This window comes from Sarcophilus harrisii, chromosome 3 (genome assembly GCF_902635505.1).
Source record: "Sarcophilus harrisii chromosome 3, mSarHar1.11, whole genome shotgun sequence".
NCBI lineage: Eukaryota > Metazoa > Chordata > Mammalia > Dasyuromorphia > Dasyuridae > Sarcophilus > Sarcophilus harrisii.
The window spans coordinates 193235188-193261188 of record NC_045428.1 but is presented as its reverse complement, the minus strand read 5'-3'; the positions used below and the strand labels follow the sequence as shown (position 1 = coordinate 193261188).

At 35.2% G+C, this 26001-nt stretch overlaps 1 protein-coding gene across 4 annotated transcripts in view; it reads left to right on the top strand.

Annotated features, from left to right (window-relative positions):
• Positions 1-24271: 24271 nt before the first annotated feature.
• Positions 24272-26001, top strand: part of CDKL5 (cyclin dependent kinase like 5) — a 261926-nt gene continuing 260196 nt past the window's right edge. For 2 of the 4 annotated variants that reach the window (XM_031958920.1, XM_031958916.1), the window contains exon 1: positions 24272-24396. The gene's annotated coding sequence lies outside the window, so the exon portion shown is untranslated. The remainder of the gene's footprint in view (positions 24397-26001) is intronic. The other 2 variants (XM_031958923.1, XM_031958921.1) reach the window with 1 other exon arrangement.

The window sequence follows — 26001 nt, the reverse complement described above, 5'->3', positions numbered from 1 at the left end:
TTTGATTATAAACTTCTTGAAGGCAAAAACAGTTTTTGCCTTATTGACTGATTGATTATCTCCCGAATAGAAAGTCACTGAATATTTCTGAGCAATAGAAAGAGATGACCACGTTTGGTTGTAGGAAGTTTAGATGGAAGGGAAGAGATAGTGAAAGTGGGAAGAACTATTGGGGGGGCTATTGTAACAATCCAAATGAATAATGAGAGTTTTTACTAAGGTAATGACATTGAGGAAACGGAGGGGGAGATATTGTGAAAGAAATGTGAATATTTGGAGTAAAGTCTGAATGTATGGAGACATTAGAGAATATAAAGTATTGAATACTCTGAACTTTATCCTGGAATTATAGGGGATTGTTGAAATCTGAAATTAGATGTTAGCTCCCACTGAAGTTCCTCACTACTGATTGATTAGATAAGGTAAACTTGGACAGTAACTCCTAATATCCCTAGAGGAGATTATAAATCTGCTTTTTGCATGCTTTATAAACTACATCCTAGTTTATAGCTATATCTGTATCTTCCATTTTTCCTCTGCATCCCATTTGGCTAATTGGCTAATGCTTACTGTCCATTCTGCAAAATGCTAGAATGAAAGGAACATCACATTTAGTGTCAAATGATCTGAGTTCAAATCTTGATTCTACTTGCATTATTTCTCCCAGCTTCATTTTCTTCCTCCATAAAAATAAAAATGAGAAGTTGATTAGTTGTTTCTCCAGTCCTTTTCAACTCTGTGTCCTATGAAGGAGGAATGGCATACCTACATCCTTCTTTGTATCATTCCTGTTCCTGTCTTGTTTCTTTCTTTTGTATTTCTCATCTGTGTTCTCCTCTCCATCATGGTTGGAAAACTATTATCGTTTATTCTTCCTATTGGAGATGGAAATAAAGGAAACAAAATTGACATAAGTAAAGTAAGAGTTTGGAAAAAATGGGGAAATTTTGGCGTATAAACTTAAGCCTATATAGTTTAGACATATTCAGTATTTCATACTTTTTTCAAAGAATTTTGATGCCTTTACCACCTTTCTCATTTCTTTGGTTTATTCCCCAGGCCTTCCTCTCTTCATACCAACAAAAATTGTTAATGTCAATACTCTAGTAAGAAACTGAAGATGTAAGGGCAAATTATAGAATACAACAAAAATTCATTAAGCAATTACTGTAATGTCTACTTTTAGGAATATTACAGGTACAATAAAGAAATGGCACTGATACTATATACTATATTGATACTATCAATAATTTAAATAATAAATATAGTAATAAAATTACTACAAATTACTATTGCAAAAAAATTTACAAATAAAATTTACTGCAAAGTAAAAATACTGCAAAAAAATTACTGCAAAAAATGCTGTCTAAGGTTTGAGGGAGAAGGTTATTACAAATTTGAGGAAATCAAGGAGAAAAGTGGAAAGAAAATGATCATTAATGAAACAAATGAAAATGATTTTACTTTCTGTCTTTGTAATGGAAAAAATTGATTTTTAAAAATTTCATTTTGTTAATTTTTGTTATTCAGAGCCATTCCTCCTGCAGGTTTTTGTTAACTAAAAATCTGTTTTCTGTTAATAATGATATTGCCTGAACAAGAAAAAAATCTGACTTCTGGAATAATGTTGAGAGAAGCCTATTTGACATTCCTTTGATAAGAGTCAAAGGGGAACTTGAGCTACCCAAAATGATTTAATTATTTATCTCCTCTAGCTAACTGTGTAAGGAAGGATTACTCTGATGCTAGTGTTCATGGTTATCTTAGTGAAATGTAAATCTTCCATTTCAGTCCTGATTTGTGAACCCTGTAAATATAGTTTTTAATATGTAACCTGACTTAGTTTACCTATAAAGTTTGTTTAAATAGGGTTATGTATGAGATTATGACTGTTAAAATCTGTTCAACTTTTATAACATTGAAGGAAACAAAGGAATTATAAATCTGACTTTTCTTTAACTTTTATGACCTAAGAGGAATATACAAGATTTAACTATGTTATATATATATTTAGATTTTTACCCTTATAATTTCTACATTGTTACCTACACATGAACTCAGAGAGGAGATATTTCTCCTCTAATATCTTGATTTAGGCATAGTATATTTTCTATTTTTCAAGAGTCTACTTCCTACATTTGTGAATTTTAAAAGCCATATATTTTATTTTCTTCTCTTCTGATTTGGTAATTTCATGATGTTTTATCAATTTCATCAAAGAATTGCTAGAGTAAATTAGAAAGGAAACCCAACTCAAACCAGTTCGGTTATTTTGTAGCTGTTCCAGTTATAAGGACTCTAGATGGTGGGGAAAAAATTTTTATTCAGATAAGGGAGATTTTAGATGATTCTTTCCTACTTCACCTCTCTTCCAATCTGTGGACTTAATTAATACTGTTCCTATTCTATGGCATTCAGGCTCCAGTTCATTTGGGAGTTAACTATCATTAAAAGCTTAATTCTCTAGCTCTAGCTTGAGATTAGCAATAAAATAGAAAAATAGAGGCAAAAGACCATACAAGAGAATTTTTTTTTTTCCTAAACAGGAGGTTTAGTGATTTAGAGGTTCAGGAAATGAGATCTGAGCTATTCAGTGCTAAGTATTTAATATCTACGTGATTTCTCTTGGCAAAAATTATGAAATTATTTACCTAATTTTATGAGTAGCCATTACTTTAAATACTCAAAAAGGTAATATTTTATCTTAGATAAATAAAAATATTAACTCAATTTTAATGACAGTGTACCTTATAGGGATCAAAGAGCAAGCCCAAGAATAAAATTAATCATCTAAGTTATTTCATGGGCGCCTGTTGTATTCTTGACAGTTTATTGGCATGACATATAAGAGATATAACACATGATTTCAGGTTTCAAAGAATTTAATGTCTTACCTGAAACAATAAGAGAATAATACAGATAGTAATCAAGTACTTAAAAGGTAATAATTTTTAAAATTGTCATTGTAGACTAAAGTAGTCCAATAAAGCTTGATGGGAGAGGGGTGACTTGAACTGGGTCTTGAAGCTTGGATAAGCTTTGCAGAGTCAAAGAAAAGGGTTAGAAAGGTTAGAAAGGAGGATTGTAGTGATCCCATAGAATCCCATAGAATTCCATAGAACATATTTTCAGAATTCCTTAATGAATAACCCCCCGCAAAAAAAATTAGAAAACATACACAAATATCAATCAGTCTTAACACTATTCTTATTTTTTTTTACTACCTTTCTTAATGGGAAGATAGACACATTAATTAATATGTAGTTGATGGAACCATGAAATGGTTTAATCATATACTAGAAAGTATACAAGAAAAGTAACTAAACTATTTTCTCTTTGATTCTGTGGTATCACTACTAGATATATCATCAAATGACATCAAAGACAGAGGTAAAGGTCTTTTATATATATGAATCTCAGTACTTAATTAATTTTTATAAATATTTTTATCTTTTTATTTTCCAAATATATACAAAGATAGTTTTCAACAATCACCTTTCAACAATCACCAATCATCTTCAACAAACATCTTTTTGTTTCAAATTTTTCTCCCTTCCTTCTCCCCTCCCTAGATAGCAAACAATCCAGTTAGATTAAACATGTGCAGTTCTTCTAAACATAGTTCCATATTTGTCATGTTACACAAAAAGATCAGATCAAAAGGGAAAAAAACACAAGAAATTTTAAAAAGCAAACAGCAAAAATAAAAAGGTGAAAATAATATGTTTTGGTCCACATTCAGTTTCCATAGTTCTCTTTCTGGATGCATATGGTTCTTTCCCTCTCAAGTCTATTGGAATTGCCTTGATTCATTCACCTCATTGTTGAAAAGAGCCAGGTCCATTACAGTTGATCATTATATAATTTTATTACTACTGTGTGCAATGTTCTCTTGGTTCTATTTACCTCGTTTAGTTCATTTAAGTCTTTGCAGGCTTTTCTGAAATCAGCCTGCTTGTAATTTCTTATAGAACAATAAAATACATTATATTCCTATACCATAATTTATTCAGTCATTCCCCAACTAAGGGACATCTATTCAGTGTCCATTTCCTTGCCACTACAAACAGGCTGCTCAAACATTTTTGTACATGAGTCCTTTCCCCTTTTTTATGATTTCTTTGGGATACAGATACAGTAAAGGTTATTCAGTTTAATAGCCCTTTGGGCATAGTTCCAAATTTCTTTCCAGAATGGCTAGATCAGTTCACAACTCCACAAGAATGCATTAAGGTCCCAGTTTTCCCACATCACCTTCAACATTTATTTTTATCTTTTCCTGTCATTCTATCCAATCTGAGAGATGCAAAGTATACCAATACTTTAGTAGCATAGTTGAGTGGCACAGTGGTTAGAATGACAGGTCTGGAGTTAAGAATTCTCATCTTCCAAAGTTCAAATTTGACCTTAAATATTTACTAACTGTGACACTGCGCATAATACTTAATGCTTTTTGCCTTAGTTTTCTCATCTGTGAAATGAGCTGAAGAAAGAGTGTCAGATACTACATATCTTTGCCAAGAAAACTCCAAATTGAATTATGAAGCATCAGGTATGACTGAACAAAAAATGAACAATAATGAATTTTAGTAGTAGCAAAAAACTAGAAAAGTAGACATTAGGGAATGTATCAAAAAGTAGTATATGAATATAATTGATTATTATTGTGATAAGAGAAATTATTAATATGAAGAACTAGAAAGAAATAATTAGAAAGGAAATTGTATACATTCTTGCAAAATGGAATAAATGGGACCAAGAGAACAATATACATAATGACTACAGAAATATAAAGGCAAACTGCATTGAGGACTTTAGAATTTTGATATGCAGTGATGTATTCATTTCCTACTTAGTCGATCTCCTGGATTTCACAGTCTAAAGTAATTCATCATTCTGAAGAGATGAATTCAACTCTAACTCACATCTCCTCAGATCATTACCTATCCTTGCTGTTGGGCTTCATTCAACCTTCCTCTATAGTCCCCAAACCTTCATCAGTCCAGTTTTTAAGATTCTTTTTACATGTGATCTTCCCGCATTAGACTGTAAGCTCCTTGGAGGAAGGATTTTCTTTGTATACACATCCCTTAGCATCAAATCTGGCCCACTGTAGGTACTTAATAAATATTTATTGATTTTGGCTCTGATTATGCCAAAATCACTATTTTAGAGGCTTGATGGTAATGCATTTTCTGGTCTCTTAGCCCAGAGGTGAAGATTTTAGGTTAGAAATGAGGCATGCATTGTTAGTTGTTTCTGCTTTGGGTCTATGTCGTTGGCTGGTATATAAAGTTCATATTTTATTTTAATGCTGTTGCCTTTTGCCTCTTTCAAGTTTTCCTCTATTTTGTTATATTTGTATTTGAAATCTATTAATCTCTCACTTTTTTTTTTTTTTTTTTTTTTTTTTTTTTTTTGGCTGAGGCATTTGGGGTTAAGTGACTTGCCCAGGATCACCCAGCTAGGAAGTATCTAAGATCAAATTTGAACTCAGGTCCTCCTGATTTCAGGGCTGGTGCTCTGATCCACTGTGCCACCTAGCTGCCCCTAATCTCTCATTTCTTTAGAGAGATTTTTCTACTGTAGATTCAATCTTTTTCTATTCTGCTTTGAAAGTACTAATTTCTTTTTTAAAATAATATTTTATTTTTCTAAATACATGCAAAGATAAATTTCAACATTCACCTTGTATGCCAAAATTTTCTTCCTTTTCCCTTTCCTCCTCCTCCCCAAGATAGCAAGCATTCTAATATAGGTTAAACAAAGGGAAAAAATAAGAAAGAAAAAAAAAAAAACAGGCAAACAACAACAGGAAAGGTGAAAATACCATGGAAAGCACTAATTTCTGAAGTACATTAATTTCTATTTTCTGTTTTCATGAATTTAATTTGGATTTTGAATTGTCCTGAAGTTTCTTATTTTTGTCCGTACTCTCTTGGAAGTCCCCAAGAGTCACTATTTTATCATGCACTAGATTACCTATTTTTGCTTTGTACTAATTGTTAAGAGAGCTTTTCCATCTCTAAGGATTTATTACTCATCTGTTTCTTCTGATTTTAGTGTCTTCTGATTTATTTGTACTCAGAAGTTTTTCTTTTTTATTAAAGATTTTTAATTTTCAAAACATATGCATACATAATTTTTCACCATTAACTCTTGCAAACCTTTTTTCTTCTCCTTTCCCCACCCTCACCCTTAGATAGCAAGTAATTTAATATATTACTATGTTTAACATGGTAAAAATATATGTTAAATCCAATATATGCATATATATTTATACAATTATTTTGCTGCACAAGAAAAATCAAATAAAAAAGGAACAAAAAATGAGAAAGAAAATAAAATGCAAGCAATAACAAAAAGAGTGAAAACGCTATGTTGTGATCCACAATCAGTTCCCATAGTTCTCTCTCTGGGTATAAATGGCTCTCTTCATCACAAGATCATTGGAACTGGCCTGAATCATCTCATTGTTGAAAAGAGCCATGTCTATTGGAATTTATCATTATATAATCTTGTTGTTGCTATGTATAGTGATCTCCTAATTCTGCTCATTTCATGTAGCATTAGTTCATGTAAGTCTCTCCAGGCCTCTCTGAAATCATCTTGCTAATCATTTCTTATGGAACAATAATATTTCCTAACATTTATATATCATAACTTATTTACACTTTTACACTTGTGAGTCCCTTTCCCTCCTTTAAGATCTCTTTGGGATACAGATCCAATAGAAACACTCCTGCATCAAAGGGTATGCACAGTTTGATAGCCCTTTAGATGTAGTTCCAAATTGCTCTCCAGAATGGTTGGATCAGTTCACAACTTCATCAACAATGTATTAACATTCCACATCCCCACATCCCCTTCAACATTCGCCATTATACTCAGAGGTTTTTTAAAAGAGTTTTTTTCCTTTTGAAATCTTTGGGATTTTAGTCTTTTTTTTCCTTATGATTCCTTATCATTCAACTCCTTATGATTTCTTCTTTGCTGGTGAGCACATACTCTAAGACAAGAAAAGCTGCTGTAATCTTCTCCTGTATGGGGTTCATCATCTTGGCTCCCTTCCTTGAATACCTTTTGGGGACATAGGGTAGGCTCCAACTAGGTCTCAGCACTGTTTCCCTCAGGCTTGCTATAACCAGACATACTCTTCCCATCCCCATTCAATTTCTTCCCTTGAATCTCTTCCTTTTCTTCTCATGGTTGAATAGAATCTGTCTACTTTTTTTTTTTTTTTCAGGTTTGGGGAAAGGGGAGAAAAGTATTCTGTGTCAAGTCTTTGCAACTTTAGGAATCCATAGTCTTGGATTGGGTCAAGCAGAAGATAGCAATTATTTTCCTCCCCCACTTTTGCCTTCCTTCTTAGTTGGTAGACAGAATCACTTCTGCCAGTTACAGTGTGAGAGACAACCAGGGAGGGGAATGTGTCAGCATAATCTTTACAGAAGAATAGGGTGTGAACTTGCTACTCCCCTACTCAATCAGCTGTAATGTCTCTATTGCCATTAGAATATAACAAATTCCTTTGTTTAGGTTTTAATGCCCTTCCCAACCTGTCCTAACCTGGCTTTCCAATGGACATTTCTTCCCCTTCTGTGTTTTGCAGTCCACTCAAAGTTGACTTCTTTCTGTTCCTCACATGGCAATTCATTTTTCATCTCTGTTTCTTGCACTAGTCATGTCTGAATGCCATTTCTCCTAATCTCTGTTTCATAAAATACTTTTCTCCCTTTAAGGTTCAAGAACCATCTTTATTGTGATCCAAGAAACTCCTGGATAATATTTTGGGAATTAACTCCCCAACTTCCCCAAAGTGTTAACTCCCCCATGAAACTTGAGGAGACTTGCGTTGTTCCCACCAATCTTCCTTGTTGCCCAACCCCCTTCCCCAAAGGGGTTTCATTCAGCAAAGCAGCTATGGAGATCTGGGGCAGTTTGAAGACACTGTCTCCAGGTGAATTGATTTTTGATTGAGCTGTGGACCTTTTGGGCAAAAAGAATATAAAAATAGTTTTAGGAGTCTAGTGAAATAATTTCTAACATCCCAAGGAATCTTCTTGCCAACTGCTTTTAATTTCCTTATTGGGAACTTTTACTTTCTTAAAATGTTTTTGAGTGTCTCATAGCTTGTCTTTTATCTCGGTATTGGATGTTTTTATTAAGGGATAAGTTTAAATCCTCAGTCTCTAAGTGATTCACTACCTTAGACCTGCTAAAGTGAAACTTCTCCTGATTCTTCTTTCTGCCCACAATTGTTATAGTCTCTAGCTATTTTGTATTGAACTATTTTGTGTTTATGAGTATTTATTCTCTTAATATATATTCTATATATTGTAAAATTAATCTGGATTTGGAATTTGCATTCAACAGGCACAGACTTAAAGGGTTGAGTATAAGTTTTTTATTGCTCAGAACCTTAATTCAAACAAGTCATAAGGGAAGAGGAAATTTATAGTATAAAAGTAATATGCAATCAACAAACACAGTGACCATCATAAGATAATATAAGAAACAAACAAACAACATACAACATACATCATCACCACTCCAAACAAAGACCTAGCACATAATTACTCTTTAGGGATGTTTCAAAATATAAAGCAGTGTAAAATAAGTATCTAATCTAACATTTTGCTGATCATGTGACGTGGAAGTCCATAAGGAAGGCAATTAAAAAATTATAGGTGAGTAAAGTTGAAACTGATTTCTGGAAAAACTCTTTAATAGATTATTGAAGAGATGGTTTGTGAACCTTTAGAAAGATCATAAACGGCCAGTTAGTATGGGATCATAAAGAAAGCATACCAGAGAAGCCTCATTTCCTTTTCCAATAGCATTTAGACTTTATCAAACTTTACAACAGTACTGAGATTTTTAGAGCACTATAGATATATGTGTGTATTGTCAACTCTAATAGCAAATGATTAAAGAGTCACAGAGGTTTTGCAACCTCTGTTAATTCTCAAAATATCAAGAAACTCACAAAGATTATAAGCAAAAAGCTTTCTTTATTCCATTGGGGAAGGTAAATTAGACATGTGTCAGGGTCTCATCTTGTGGGAGACCCAAGGCAGTGGGGTTAAATCTTGTTTTATATATTTATGGCTAGACAAAAAATCAAGTAGTGTAGTATAGCAATAGTGGTAAGGCATAATGTAACAGAGAATCAAGATTGTTTAGTGAAAATGTCCATTCATAGGGGGGCTTCATGAATTGTTGTTATACCAAGCTCAGGGCATAACTTTCTTGCTAGGCCTTAGCTTTGGAAAACAGAATGACACCGAATAGTTAAAAAAAAAAAGGAATAAAAAGAGGGGAAGTAGTTTTGGATCCTGATGTGTGTGTGTGTGTGTGTGTGTGTGTGTGTGTTTGTGTATCTATTCATATATGTATCCATTCAAATACACACACACACATACATACTGTCAGGATATGTCTGCATGCAATCATTTCTTTTTAACCTCCCCATTCAAACCCCTCTCCCAGCTGCAGGATAATTCTCTCCTCCTGCTGTATCCTGAAATCACTTGTGAGCTCCTAAACATTTAGTACAGGTCTTAGCTCTTATCTATATCCCACTCCATAAAGCTAGGAGCACCAGCTTTGAAATTCCTTTAATTTGATTAAAAATTTATTTTTAATAAAATTATTATTATTATTTATTATATTATGTACATTATATAATGCATACAATAAATTATTTGTTTTATTAAATTATTAAAAATATTTTATTTTTCCAAATATATGCAAAGATAGTCTTCAACATTCATCTTTGCAAAACCTTGTGTTCTAATTTTTTCTCCTTCCCTTCCCTCTCCTCCAGACAGCAAGCAATCCGATATAGATTAAACACATGCAATTCTTCTAAGCATATTTCCATATTCATCATGCTGCACAAAAAAATCAGGTCAAAAAGGGAAAAAATAGAAAAAGGGGGGATCAACAACTTTGATCCTCATTCACTCTTCATAACTCTCTCTGGATGCAGATGGCACTTTCCATCCCAAGTCTATTGGAATTGCCTTAAATCTTCTCATTATTGAAAAGAGCCAAATCCATCACAGCTGATCATCACATAATTTTTTTGTTATTATGTACAATGTACTCTTGGTTCTGTTAACCTCACTTAGCATCAGTTCATGTAAGTCTTTCCAGGCTTTTCTGAAAACCAGCTGCTCTTCATTTCTTATAAAAACAATAATATCCATTACATTCATAAACCATAATTTGTTTGGCCATCTCCCAATTAATGTCTAGTTCCTTGCCATTACAAAAAGGGCTACTACAAACATTTTTGCACATGTGGGTCATTTTTCCTCTTTTGTGATCTCTTGGGGACACAGACCCAGTAGATACACTGATGGATCAAAGGGTATGCAATTTTATAGCCCTTTGGGCATAGTTCCAATCGTTATTTCTTTCTTTATTCATTCATTCATTTTGAAATTAATTAATTAATTAATTTGTGTTGAGGCAATTGGGGTCAAGTGATTTGCTCAGGGTCATGCAGCTAGGAAGCATTAAGTGTCCAGTTCTCCTGACTTCAGGGCTTAATGCTCTATCCACTGAACCACTTAGCTACCCCCAATTATTTATTTAAAACATTTTTTTCTTTTTAAAAATTTGAGTTTCAAATTCTGTGTTCCTCCCACCCACTGAGAGGGCAAACAATATGATAGCAATTAATTGTATATGTGAAATAATGCAAAACATTTCCATATGAGCTATAGCTCACACACAAAAGTACAAAAAAATAAAGCTAGAAAATTACACTTTTATTTACTCTCAGAGTTCATTGGTTCTCTCTCTCAAGGTATTGACTACCATTTTCTGGAACACCCACTTTTCCAAGGCCATATAAGTTGTGAACTTGCCTATGACTGTCTTTGGTATTTGAGAGTGCCACTGACTCTCTTTTACTAAAATGTTAGTAATATTAATAAAATGACATTATCCAGGAATTATGTCTCTTGAATTTTTTAAATTTAAACAAGTTAAAAAACCAGTTCTCAAGTTTACCCCTAGAGATTAAGATAGTCCATCCTCTGAGACACCCAATCCTGCTAGTATATTCTGGGAAAATGAAAGTGGAGAAAGTGTTATACCTGTCAAAAATTATTTACAAAGCCCATAATTTCAGAATCAGAAGGGATCTTCAGGCTATTTAGCCTAACCATGTCTGAATAGGAATTCTCTCTATAACATTTCTGACAAGTGGTTATCTAACCTCTGCTTGAAGATTTCCAAGGAACTTGGGATCATATTTGGTCTCTGATGCTTATCACTTTTTTTTTAAAATTTTTTTATTTAATAGCCTTTTATTTACAGGTTATATATATGGGTAACTTTACAGCATTAACAATTGCCAAACCTCTTGTTCCAATTTTTCACCTCTTACCCCCCACCCCCTCCCCCAGATGGCAGGATGACTATTAGATGTTAAATATATTAAAATATAAACTAGATACACAATAAGTATACATGACCAAACCGTTATTTGGCTGTAAAAAAGAATCAGACTCTGAAATATTGTACAATTAGCTTGTGAAGGAAATCAAAAATGCAGGTGGGCATAAATATAGGGATTGGGAATTCAATGTAATGGTTTTTAGTCATCTCCCAGAGTTCTTTCTCTGGGCGTAGCTGGTTCAGTTCATTACTGCTCCATTGGAGATGATTTGGTTGATCTCCTTGCTGAGGATGGCCAGGTCCATCAGAACTGGTCATCATGTAGTATTGTTGTTGAAGTATATAATGATCTCCTGGTCCTGCTCATTTCACTCACCATCAGTTCGTGTAGGTCTCTCCAGACCTTTCTGAAATCATCCTGTTGGCCATTTCTTACAGAACAATAATATTCCATAATATTCATATACCACAATTTATTCAGCCATTCTCCAACTGATGGGCATCTACTCAGTTTTCAGTTTCTAGCCACTACAAAAAGGGCTGCCACAAACATTCGTGCACATACAGGTCCCTTTCCCTTCTTTAGTATCTCTTTGGGATATAAGCCCAGTAGTAACACTGCTGGATCAAAGGGTATGCACAGTTTGATAACTTTTTGAGCATAATTCCAAACTACTCTCCAGAATGGTTGGATCCGTTCACAACTCCACCAACAATGCATCTGATGCTTATCACTTATATGACATTGGGCAAGTCACTTCTTAGTGGGCTTCAGTTTTTTCAGCTATAAAATGAAAGAGTTGGACCAGATGGTTTCTGAGATCTTTTCTAATTTTTAATTTATGATTTTATGATGGGAAACATCTTATATTTCAATCTTCTTTCCTTCCTTCCTTGAAACTTTTAATTGTTAAGTTATTTTTCTTTACAGTAAACCAAAATTAGCCTATCTACAATTTCTAACTTTGTTTCTAATTCTAATTTCTAGAAGATAGTTTTAAATTTGATGCTTTATGGGGATAGTCCTTCAAATATTTGAAGGCAGTTATCATTGTCTCTCCTACCAAACCAAAAGACATTCTTTTCACTAAGGTAAACTTGTCCACATCTGCTCCTTCAATCAATATTTATTGATATATATTCTGTCCTCTATCATCCTACTCATATTCTTTTTGGCATGCTTTAGATTGTCAATATCTTTTTAAAATATGGCAGCCAAAACTGAATACATTACAGAGGATGTGTTCAGTTTGGGGGTGGGTGGAAGCTATGGTCATTATAGATTTTAATCATCCTAAAATGGGATTTTCTTAATTTTAAAAATAATTTTAATCTTTTTTATTATGAGCTTGACAAACACCAATATGAGCAATATATATAAAGAAAAGACAATGAAACAACACATTTATTTTGTATAGCTTATTTTAAAAATGGAATATATATAATAAATTCAATACCATTTCAAAGTTGTTCAACTGCAGAAAGTTCCTTTGAACTTCCTGTAGATTCTCTTAAGTATAAAAAAAGTTTCAATATTCTCTTTTCCTTTTTTTCTCTTAACACTGTCACTATCTGAATTCTTTTCTCTCAGCTCTTCTCTCACACAAAGGTAAAAACAAAACCTGCCCTTGTACTGAATAATAATAGTCAAGGAAAACAAACCCACAATAAGCTATGTCCAGAAATGTAGGTTACATTCTTTGTCCCTAGTTCATCAACTCTGTCAGGAGATGGGTAACATATCTCTATCAGTCCTCTGGAGATACAATTAAACATGGGATTGTCAGTGTTCTAATGTCTTTCAAAGTTTTGTTTTTTTTTTATATTATGAGAAGTTAAAAATGAATGCCTCACTTTATTTTGTATTATTTTAGTAAGGATAAGCCAATTTATCGTGTATTAATTAATGGTCAAAGTACTATGTATATTGGTGACCCGCTCATTATGTGAGTTTGAATTTCCTTAAATCTAAACTCAGATCTATGAATTTGCTGACTGATGGAGTGAGGTAGGTCAGTCTGGTAATAAAATGCTTGCCCATCATGAGACTTCCTAAAGGATGTTGTCATCTCTCTCTCTCTTTTTTCCCTATAGCCCTGGGTTATAGAATGGTTATGGAAATGTTTTCTCTGAGCCAAGCTAAGCATCTTCCATTTTTGTGTCAGATCAAAGTTTGCCTTGCATCACTAGACTATTTTTGGTACTGTTACCCTTGCAACTATATAAAATAGCTGCTTTGATTGTCAGATGTATCCTTACTTAAAAAAGATCTTTTTTCATTAGCAATTGCTAGCCTTACTAATAATTTGATCATGCTTAGAACTTTGTGCCTCAGTTTCTCTTTATTGCAGATATTTATCATGACATTTGCAGTCATGTAAATTATTCTCCTCATTCTGTTCATATCATTCCAAACCAAATCATATAAACTTTAGCATGTTTTCCTGATTTATCCCATTCATTATTACTAATACAGCACAGTATTCAATACATTCATATACAATAATTATTTTGGCTTTTCCCCAGTTGATTGGCTTTATTTTAGTTTTTAGTTATTCGCTACTATATAAAGTAATGATATATATTTTTTGTATGCATGGGATCTTTCTTTCTTTGAACTCTGTGAGATATATGTTGTATTACTAGACAAAGAATATGTATAATTTCTTCACTTTTAGGATATGGTTCCAAGTTAATTTTCAGAATGATTGGACCAGTTCCCAGTTGTGATGGATGAAAGATTAAAATGATTGAGGAAACAAAGATTTGAACTCCTAAGTATATTGATTTATTAAGTAATGTATGCCAATTGCATAACAAGTTGATTCTGGGTCTTCTTCAACTTTAGCATTGGATCCTGAGTACAGGAGGAGGCAGATTTTTATGTATTAAAATAATTAAATAAGATCAACTAATTAAAAGAAAACAATTAACCAATATGCAAAATGAGGTGGTTTGATTTCTAATTAGAGGAAATATTAGGGTCTTTCCAAGTTAGCAAGTGATCATCAAACATCTGTAATTCTCTGAAATCAGAAAAGAAGATGTTCTACTTCTCCCAAGTGTCTGTATTTAATCAAAGATACATGAAAACAACAACTTATTTAAACGTACAGGACCAATTTTCAGATAAGACATATGGGTTAATTGTGAAAAAGCTTCCTGCTTCAATCTTTGAAGCTGACTGAGTTTCTGATCAACTTAATCTATGTCTTTAGTTAAGGCGCTCTAAGCAGTAGATAGAGGTGATCCAGCTTCCTAGCCACCCTGAATCCAAAAATTGCAATAAAGTTTTCTCACAATTTCCACAATTGAATAAAGTTTCTTTACGAAACAAAAATTGGATTGTAATTGAATAGAAAGGGAATTGAACTAAATCAGAAATGAGTCCCAAAATGAACCACAGTGTAGTTCACTAAATTCCAACTACTACTTTTTGTTCTAATCTCTTCACAATTTTACTAACAGTGTTACTATGCCCCTCCTTCCATAGTCCCTCTAACAAATCTCATTCTTACTTTCATCACTACAAGTGATTTAATTTATATTTTTCTTATTTTTAGTAATTTGGAGCATTTTTTCATATGTTGTTAATAGATTGTATTTCTCATATTGAAAACTGACTGTTCATATTCTTTGACTATATAACTATTGGGGAATTAATTCCCTGTACAGCTTAGATTCCAGACTTTATTAGATTTTGAAATGAGAACATGAGTCAAATGAAACCTAGAAAGATAATACACACACACACACACACACACACACACACACACACACAGAGACACACACACGTTTGAGTAAGGGATTATATAGTGAAGCATGGCAGCTAGATGGCACATTGGATAGAGTGTTGGGCTTGGAGACAGAAAAGCTTGTCTTCCTGAGTTCAAATCTTGCCTCAGATGCTTATTGCATGTGTGATTCTGGGCAAATCACTTAACCCTGTTTGCTTCAATTTCCTCATTGGAGAAGTAAATACCAATTCACTCTAGTATCTTTGCCAAGAAAATCCAAAATAGGGTCAAAAAGAGTTTGACATGTTGATAGCAAACAATGAAGCAATCCTAACATTCTAAGGGGGGAAAAGAAATGTGTCCCTTCAGAACCTTAATGTTTTTAAAGGTCATAGAGACAGTTAAATAAGACAAAGGATTTGTGGGTAGATTCATTCTGTTTTGGTAGTTTTAAGAGAGTAAAGAAAAAAGAAAGAAAGGAGGAAGAAAAGAATAAAACTTACTGTTTCTAATAATTGAAGTGCCAGAAGAGAAGTAAATATAGAGGAAGGGATGGGGAAAGGCATCAGATGAAGAGAACATGATAATGGAAAATACAAAATTAACAATTTATAACAAAGCATGAATGAGATCAACTCACTCTTAAAATGGAGAAGGGTAGCTGAATATATTTTCAATAAACACAGTTTCCACAAACAAACTTGAGGTGTAAAGATTCACAGAGATAAAATAAGAGGCTGGATCAGAAATTATTCTTTTTCAAGTCAACTAAAAAAAGCAGGGAAAGTAGTCATCATCTAAAACAAGGTATCACTAAAAAAATGTAGTTAAAATTATTCTGGAAGGCCAAATAGTCAATGAAATAATACCAGTACTCCACTCATATGGCCTAACACTTGAAAAGAAAAATTAATTGAATTACTGTGTAGAAATAGAAAACTAAAAATATGATAGTTGGAGACCTTAATCTACCCCTTTAAAGGTAAAAGACCTGAGAAGAAAAAATGAAAGCAAAAAATTAAGAATGTGAATGGAATTTTAAAAAAATTATAATATGATATCTCTGGTAGTTTCTGAATGGGATGACAAAGAAATATAGACATTTCTCAGATGTACAAAAATCTACCATATTCTATGGCATATAAGTTTCATAAACACATGCAAAAAGAAAAAAAATTAAACACATTCTTTATTGACAATAGGAAGGATAAAAATTATAATGCATTTAAAAAATTTAACAATTTTCTCCTTTGAACAAAGAAGTGAAACTTAAATGTAGACTAATTTAATCCTAAAGAATTGGTGGTTCAAAGAACAAGTTTCAGAAATAATGAATGATTTGAACCAAAAAAAAAAAAAAAAAAATGACAATAATGAGGTGACTTACCAAAACTTTTGTAATATAGACAAAACATGAAAAATGAGTCTCTAAACATTTTAATGATCAACAAACAAGAAAACAGATCAATGAATTAAACATGGAAAAAAAGTAGAAAAAGAATGGATTTCTAAAAAAAAAACCCAACTTCCAATAATACTAAAATAGAAAACCTGAAAAATGCAAGGAGAGGAACAAAATTGAAATGTTTAAAAAATTGAATTGATGAATAAAATTAGAAAGAATTTCTTTAAATCGCATGAAGCAACAAAAAGATTGTGTGATGATCAATTGTAATGGACTTGGCTCTTTCACAAGGCAGTTCCAATAAATTGTGATGGAAAAAGTCATCAGCATCTAGAAAGAGAACTATGAATATTGAATGTGTGGATCAAAGCATAATATTTTCACCACTTTTTGGTAGTGGGAGTTTGGTTGGTTTTTTTCTTCTTTCTCATGTTTTTTTTTTCCTCCTTTTGATCGATTTTTCTTGTGTAGCACAAGAAATATGGAAATATTTTTAGAAGAATCACACCTGTTTAACTTATAGTAGATTGCTTGCTGTTAGGAGAGGAGAAAAGGAGAAAAAATTGGAACACAAGTATTTGCAAAGGTGAATGTTGAAAATTATCTTTGCACATATTTGGAAAAATAAAAAGCTATTATAAAAAAGGAATATATATATATATATATGTCCAGAATAATAGAACAAGAAATAGAGAATTTAAACAATTTAATTTTAAGAACAAAGATTGAATAAGTCATAAATGAACTCCCAAAGAAAAATATCTCAAGACCATTTGGACTTCCATGAAAATTCTATTACTTCCATCAAATATTCAAAGAATAATTCTGATATTACATAAATTATGTGCAAAAATGAGAGAAGAAAGAATTTGAGACCTATTTACTTCAGTTGATTTTGTATAAGAGCAATTCTATAAATTCTCCTAGTATGGAACTCTGTAATTGAAAAAGTTGCTCCATTAAGTCATTGTTTTAGTGATTCATTAACTTGCTAAATAAACTTCTGCAGCAACTTTTTAAATTTCTTGGTCCAAATAGCCTGAACATCCTCTGACTCCCTGGTACAAGTCAGTTCTCAAATAGCGGATAATAAGAGAATAGGCCAGACTGAACATTTCTTTCCACAAAAGGCAATTACTAATCTCATTCTTAACTGCTGCTCTATTCTTTTCCCTCTTAGTCCTAATCTCAACATGGTTAACACATTCTCCAGTTTATTGTCAAGGTCAGAGATCATGCTTCTAATTTGTGACTCCCATTGACATTGACCTTAAACTATGCTATGACCAAATCCATAACCTGCTTTTCTGCCTTCAAGTCATGGTCCTTAAAAATAATGCTAATTTTAAAATTTTCTCTCTGCCTCTAAATGCTGAGTAAAAATATCTTTTCCATTTTCTCCCATTGCAGTCCAGTTTTTGCAAAGCCATTAATAAGAGCCAAGAGATTATTAATCTTTTTATATTTCTATTTTCCTTGTCAAGATTCTTAAATCCCCATTGAGCTAACCCTACAGAATCCGAGCGATCCCCTTCCTTATCTCACTGAGAAAATTTTTCGTATAATACTAAAAATACTTCAGCAACAGATTATCAGGGTCCTCTCTCTGGCAATTCAAAGGAGCCTCTTTGGCTCCCTTTCTTCCACACTAACCTTCTCATACTTCAAAAATGAATTTACATGTTACATCATTGCTATCAACTCCTGTTAACTAGGCCAAAAATTCTAAGTCATTCAGATTTAGGATTAGCATGCTATGAAATGCCATAAAAATGTAAGAAATTCACTTAAGATAAAACTTCGAAGTACACAATTCAGATAAAATTTTACCTTCCTCTAGGTTAATATTTTCCACAGTAAGGACTGTGATAAATCAGAAAAGCACTTCTGTGAATCAATGGGAATGCTGCTGAAACATTTAACACCATATTCCCATAAACTGAGTCTCTTATGCCTCAAGTGATAAGAAAAACAAATGAATAATGATCCCAAGTTTCCTGCCTACTTAAAGAGAAAACCAGCCCTGCCTACATACAACAAATGTTACTCTCACTTCACTCACAAAACTAGAAGTTGAGAGTTTTAGGATTAGAGCTTGGAGTACTGGGTCATAGAAAAAGGCTGGATCATAGGAGCCTTGAAGAATGAAGATGGTCAGAGTATGTCATTGGTGTGATTGTCTGGCTACAGTATGGTGAATGTTCATGAATCTGAAGCAAAGGATCTCAGGGTTTGCCACCTCTTATTTTGTATCTTGGGATTTATGAGACTAATTAGATAATGCTGTATTTATAGAATCCCCCAACAAAGGGGATCAATTAATTCTTCTCCTTCAAAGGTAATAACAACTGTTCTTGAGACTTCATTAACTTGGAGGATTGAGACTTATGTTGTTGGCAGAATTCCCTGTTCACCTGAATCAGAGTCAAGAGATCTCCAGTTGGATGTTAGGGTTTCACACACAGACCACAATGAGTAACAGAAATTTTCAACTAAATCAGTTCTATATTTTCCATGATTTCTTTTCCTAATTAAAACAGTCTTCCCTTGTTTTGTTAAGAGTTAAATGGACTACGAGTATTTTAATCCATTCTGTTCTAGAACCAAGGAAACCATTTTTATCCGATTAGCTCTAGCTTACTACAAAAGAAGATTTAGGAGTCTACTGCCACCTCAAGAGAGTTAGTGAATCAAGCTAATTGTACAATATTTCAGAGTCTGATTCTTTTTGTACAGCAAAATAACGTTTTGGTCATGTATACTTATTGTGTATCTAAGTTATATTTTAATATATTTAACATCTACTGGTCATCCTGCCATCTAGGGGAGGGGGTGGGGGGGGTAAGAGGTGAAAAATTGGAACAAGAGGTTTGGCAGTTGTTAATGCTGTAAAGTTACCCATGTATATATCCTGTAAATAAAAGGCTATTAAATTAAAAAAAAAAAAAAAAAGAGAGAGTTAGTGAATGTGGGGAATTTGTCTCATATTTAGTTCCTAATCTAGAGGAATTTACATATAGCAAGGGATTCTCCATCTTGTAATTATTTAGCTCAAGTGAAGAATCATTAAACACTTATTATATGTCAAGCACTGTGCTAAACTAGGGGTACAGAGAAAAGACAAAAGCAATCTCCACCCTCAAGGAGTTCATATTTTAATGAGAGTGACAACCAGTAGAAGAAAATAGATTTATGGAAAAGATGCAATACAAAGTAAATGGTAGAGACTTTCTTTCACCAAATAGATGAGGATCTCTAATAAGAGTTGTACCATTGCCATTCACTTGGGACTCTGTAGCCAGAATATTCAAAGAGTATCTCATTAAGGTATCTCCAAATACATGCCAAGATAATTTTCAACATTTGTTCTTGGAAAATCTTGTGATTCAAACTTTTCCCCCCTTCCTTTCCTTATCTCCCTACTCTCCAAGACAGCAAACAATCTTATATAGGTTAAATATGTGCACTCCTTTTAAACATATTTCCATATTTGTCATGTTTTACAAGAAAAATCAGACCAAAAGGAAAAAAAGATGAGAAAGAAAAAAAAAGTGAAAATACTATGCTTCGATCCACACTCATAGTTCTCCATAGCTCTCTCTCTGGATGCAGATGGCATTTTCCATCCTAAATCTATTGGAATTGCCTTGAATCAGGTCATTGTTGAAAAGATTATAGTCCATCACAGTGGATCATCACAAAGTCTTGTTACTGTATACAATTTTCTCTGGATTCTGCTCACTTCATTTAGCATCAGTTCATCTAAGTCTTTCCAGGCTTTTCTGAAACAGCTTGCTTATCATATTTTATAGAATAATAATATTCCATTCCATTCATACACCATAAACTTATTCAGCTATTCTTCAATTGAAGAGCATCCTGTCAATTTTCCATTCCTTGCCACTGAAAAAAGAGCTGCTGTGTTATGGGCCAGAACTCTGAAACAAGGATTCTTACAAGGTGTTAAGTCAGTGGAATAGATTAAGACAATGGTTGTTTAGCAAGGTACTTAGTTCTCTAGTTCAGTACATGTACTTAGTACTTAATATAGTTCTATAAGATTCATACTTATGATAAGAGAGCATATAAGCTTGGACAACCTCAGCTAGATTCATTCAGAGCTCAGAAAAGATAGAAGTCTGGAGGATGAAGCACAAGTCCTTGGACTATTCATTCACTTCATCTCACACCACCTTGGTGGCAGGCTCTCCTCCTTTGCTTCTCCACTGAAACCAAAACTCTGGAAGGCTTCCAGAAAACTAGCCAAACCCCAAGTGAAGAAGATAGGACTTTGAAGGAGACAATAAAGGATTTGGACTTTAACACCTGGCTACACTTGTGGTGATTACTCTGACTGAAAGGAAGGCTGCTCCCAGAGACCCTAAGAGAACACTACAAGAGAACTTTGAACTGCTATCAACATTTTTGCACAGGTGTGTCCTTTCCCCTTTTCTATCATCTAGTTGGTTTATAGATCTAGTAGAGACACTGTTGGATCAAAGAGTATGCACAGTTTTATAGTCCTTATGATGGTTTTGAATCAGAATTGCTCTATTATTTTCCAGGCAAGATCTGCATAGCTACAGACATATGAAAAGTCCTAGAAGTGCATATGAATGGAGTGAGTGGTATGCACAGTTATACTCATTAAAGAGTTGTCTTAAAGCTTAGAACATTCTTTTTGGAATTCTTTCAAGTAATTGTTGTGCTATCTTGAATATTAAAGCTCTACCTTACTGATATAAGGAGAATGTGCCCTATCTTGTGAGTACTGTCACATTTAGAGTACTTTATTGTCATGGTGCATTCTGTTAACTCCCAGGTTACACTTCTCTGGTTGTCTGACTGGATGGGAAAACAAAGCCAGAGGATTTAATAATTTAAAATAAGGTCCTGGATTACATTCCTTGGTACTGCAATTTTCTACTGGTACTCACTTTAAAATAAACTATGAAATCTGCCACCTTGACGTAAGTTGAGTAGGGTTAAAAGGATAAATAGCTCTTCACCTCTCATCTCTTTCTTATTTGTAGACATTGGCCAGATACCCATACCTTAGTTTGGATTTTATTCTTGTATCTATTTAACAAACACTTTTTGATAACAATGATGATGATGGTGGTGGTGACAGGCTATTTTAGAATTACTGAAATAATGAATACTGAAATGAGATAAAGAGGCATCATGGTATATAAGCACTTAAATCCTATCTCTGTTACATAGTGCCTGTGCTTCACTCTTTAAGTTCCCCCAGTCAACTCTTTAAAACTTTAAATTACAGAGGATACAGATCCTAGGCCCAGAATGGGGAAAAAAATATAGATAGATAGAGCAAGATTTACATATTTGTGACACACACATTTGATTTGCTAATCCAGTGGAGACTATTAATAGGTGACAAATCAAAATGACAGACTTTGTGTATTTTAATTTTAAGTTAATGCCTTTTTTAATTAATGTTTCTGAGCACAGTGTTGATAAGGTCAACCACAGGATTCCAGTTCCATGAAGAAAAGAGCACAATGCTGCTTAATTCAGAGGGAGCTAGTTATCTAGAAAATAAGTGCCTTGGTCACAGTTAGAAACTGGTTGAATTACTAGTGGCTCAATCACTATCTTCACCATCATTGGAAAAACAGCTCAAGGTTGTTTACCATCTAATGGTAAGTCACCTTTGGATACTGGAGACTGTATAATTCAATTCAACAAAGCAATATTACACATGTAGTGATCTTTCTATTGAGATAAAAATAACTCAAATCTAGTAAAAAATGTGTTTTCAGTTGTTAAATTTCCCCTGTCTTATTCAGGATCTATAAAATAAATCACAGATAATTATTCTTATTTTGATTTATTGTCATAGTTTCTGGAGCAGGAGTTATTAATAGGGAAATAGAGATGAATTCCTCAGGGATTTTAGCTATTCTTCCTTTAAGCCGGGAGTATACTACATTTAAATTTGCAGGCCAGAGGGCTAGTGTTTCCCTCACAATTGCTTTCCTTCAATGTAAACTCCGGGCTTGCTACCTACAAAATTAGCTGGCACTCTTCCTCTAGATACATAAGAATCATACTTCATTTCGTTATTAGTTATTTACCTCCATAGAAAAAGCAGGAGTAGCTCGACCTACAGTGATGCCAAATTCAGTATTTTCCTGTTACGGTGACCGTCAAAGACAAATATCGGTAATGTATTTTCCAATTCTTTAGACAAATTCGATGCAGCAAACATTTATTGTACGCCTCCCAAGTGGAAGGTTTAAATTTTATTCATAGTGTCTTTTCCTTTTACAGCTGCAAATTTTTGATTTAGTGGTAGCAATAACCCGATTACAGTCAGCGTCGGTGATTTTTTTTTTTTTAAAAGAGGAATCCCTGAAGCATTTCTCATCCTTCCCAAATTTTTTAAAAATCAATCTTTCTTTTGCAGTTTTAAATTCTATTTAAACAAGTGACATTCTTATTTGCAGTGCCCACTGAACATAATCTCTCTCATACCGTTTTCGTCTCCACCCTGAATTTTAGTTAAAAAAAAAAAAAAGGTAAATCTTAGTGGAGTCCTACCCGAGTGTAAAAATCTCTACCCTTCTGGGTTTATGATTGCTTCATTTGCCTCACCGCTAGATTAGTACTCTGCAGCTTGAGGGAGCTATGCCTTCTGTAGAAGAGGGGCACAGTTTGCAGCAGTAACAGCAGCATGTGCACGAATGGCATTCCCAAGCTATCCAGCTGTTTGTTCCCAATTCAGAGAACTGCATGTCAGAGTGATGGATAGGGTTTATGTGTGTGCGTGTGCGTGTGTGTCTGTGTTTGTGTTCCAGAACTTGCAACAGTTGGAAAGCGTCAGTAAGCAAAGAACCGCGCGACAGCGGGGACAAGTCAGTCTCCACCCTTTACTATATCATTCACCTTGCAGATGTCCAAGGTTCCGTTTCCTCCTTTTCCCCACCTACTGGTCCACTTTACAGCCAGATGTGCTCCCTACCAGCTCTCCTGTCTCTCTCCCTCCCCCACCTCTTGCAGTGCATTTGTCTCCTCCCTGGGTGTGAGGCTGGAATAGCTCTTTATAGGCAGGATTTCCCCTCTTTTCTGTAGTGACTGGAGGGGGACCCGGCCTCCCCCTCCCACAGTTGGTGCTACTGCCTCTTTCCTAGTCACGCTCTTTCGAGCTGCCAATCCTATTTTTTTCTTTCCTCTTGCTAGTTCCCCCCTCCCTCCTTTTTCCTGTCAGGCAGAGACTAGGCCCCGCCCCCTGCCAGCCTTCCAGCCCTGGTTGCTGGGGATTGACGAGTCAACCAAACCTAGCTCGAGAAACGCCACGAGTGCGCGCACGCGCGCCCCCGTGTGAGTCTAGAGTTTCTGTCTCTGTCTGTGTTATGTGCAAAATGGAAAAAAAATTCGGGTCCTGGGGCGGGAGTATTTATGGCAAAGGAGGACGAGAGAGAAAAGAGATCGGGAAAGATAGGAATCCAGAGACACAGAAAACAGGGATAGAACTGAATCAGGGGAAGGCAGAACTAGAGCCTCTCTGAAAAAAGAAAATAGAAAAAGGGAGCCACTCCCCCACATATAGGTTCTTCCTAAAGCAGGAGGGGCGGGGCCTGACCGGGGGCGGGCCTCGGAGGAGCGCGTTCGGACCAGAGGAGCCTCCCTATTGGCTGAGACAGTACGGGTCGCCGGCGCTGGGGTGATTAGCATGTTTGCCTGCGCATTCGCCCGGTCGGGAGGGCGGGGTCGGAGGATTCGATTAGTTGCCACTGCCGCTGGGGTAGAGAAAACAGCGACGGCTGCGGCGGCTGTAGCGGTGGGAGTCCCCGCTTAGAGCTGGGATAGAGTGGGGTGAGTGGGTCCCGCCGTCCTCCTCTCCCTAGGTGCCTCGCCCTAGCCCTACCGCAGAGGGAGAGAAATCCGCTGGGTCTTTTCGATGGGGGGGAGGGAGGAAAGAGGAAGAAATGCGAGTGGGCGGACACCGGACAGGGTCGACGGGGCAGTCCTGGCCCTCTTAAGAGAGAGTAATAGGGTGAGGGTATCACTGGGGGGGAGGGGCTGTTGCTATCCCTCCTTCTTTCTTCTCCTACCCCCTCACCCTCCTCTCCGCGGGCGCCCGGGGAGTGCCTGGAGGGAAGAGCGCCTTTTCTTTTTTTCTTTTCATTATTTTTTTTTGACTGGGTGGGGGGCGGCTCAATACAGTGTTGTCTCCCCCTGAGTAACGCGTTTCGTGGTCTGCTTCAGCAGTGGAGGCTGTTCTACCTCTGTGGGGTGGCTTGGGTATGCGCGCGCGTGCGTGTGCGTGTGCGTGTGTGTGCGTGTGTGTGTGTTCGTGTGTTCTTTCGGTCTCCTCCACCCCCATCCCATCCTTACCTCCCAGCCCTCCTCCTCATTGGAGCTTCCTCTACTGCTGAAGTGTCTCCCCCACCCGCTGTGCTCTGCTCGGAAAAACCTCTCCTCCTGGAGGTGCCTTAAGGAGATGGGGCGGGGAGAGGGCTGTCACCAGCTTGCATCCTCCTCGTGATGCTCGCCCACCTTTCCGAGCCTTGGAGATGTGAGTCCTAGAAGATCCGGAATCGGGTGTTGCAGCTCTAAGAGTGGTGGGATGGTCTCTGAGCCGCTGAACTTGACTTTGCTGACCTTGATTTTGTGGGGTTGAGGGACCTATCCTCCTTCATCTTCCGATGTCCCCTGTTCTACTTGTTTATCAAGTTTTCAGGTGTGAAGTTAATTTTTGGAATCGCAGAAGATAAACAACGTTCCTTTTATCTAATGAGAATGAAATATTTTGCATTTCTTTTAGTCTTAAGGTTGTGTGTGTGTGTGTGTGTGTGTGTGTGTGTAGGACGACGTTAAAGGAGGGAAAAAAATCACATAGATTCTTCCACCATAGTTAAATACACGGTCCTATTGTTAGTGCTTAATAACTAACCTGTTTTGATAAAAAAACAACCCCCCCCCAAAAAAAAAACAAAAAAACCCAAACCCTGGATGTTTCAGGGTTTCTGTTCACTTTAATGTTAAAACACACACAAGGGATCTATATTAAAAACGATCTCATTCTTATCCTTTAGTTTAATGAAACAGAAACTGAATTATAGGATTGAAATAATCGAAAATCAGTGTCCTTTTAAACATATTCTTTGCATTTTAATCAACAATTATTTTCATTGATACGGGGACATAAGAATCTTTTAGGTTGGATCATGTTCTAGTTACTGGCACTATATAACTGGAAGGGTGGAAGGCTGCAGCGTTACCATTTTGGCACTCAGTGGGTGTTTCTTTTGACAAGTGCACATAACAGAACATTTGGAAAGATTTTTGCTTGTGGGAAGAGGGGAGACTGAGAAGAAAGGGGAGAGAGACAGCACAAAATCAAAACTTAAGGTTCTGTATGCTGAGCATCTTATCCGTACAAGCGCACTTCAAGGAACTATTTAGTTTTATTTAACA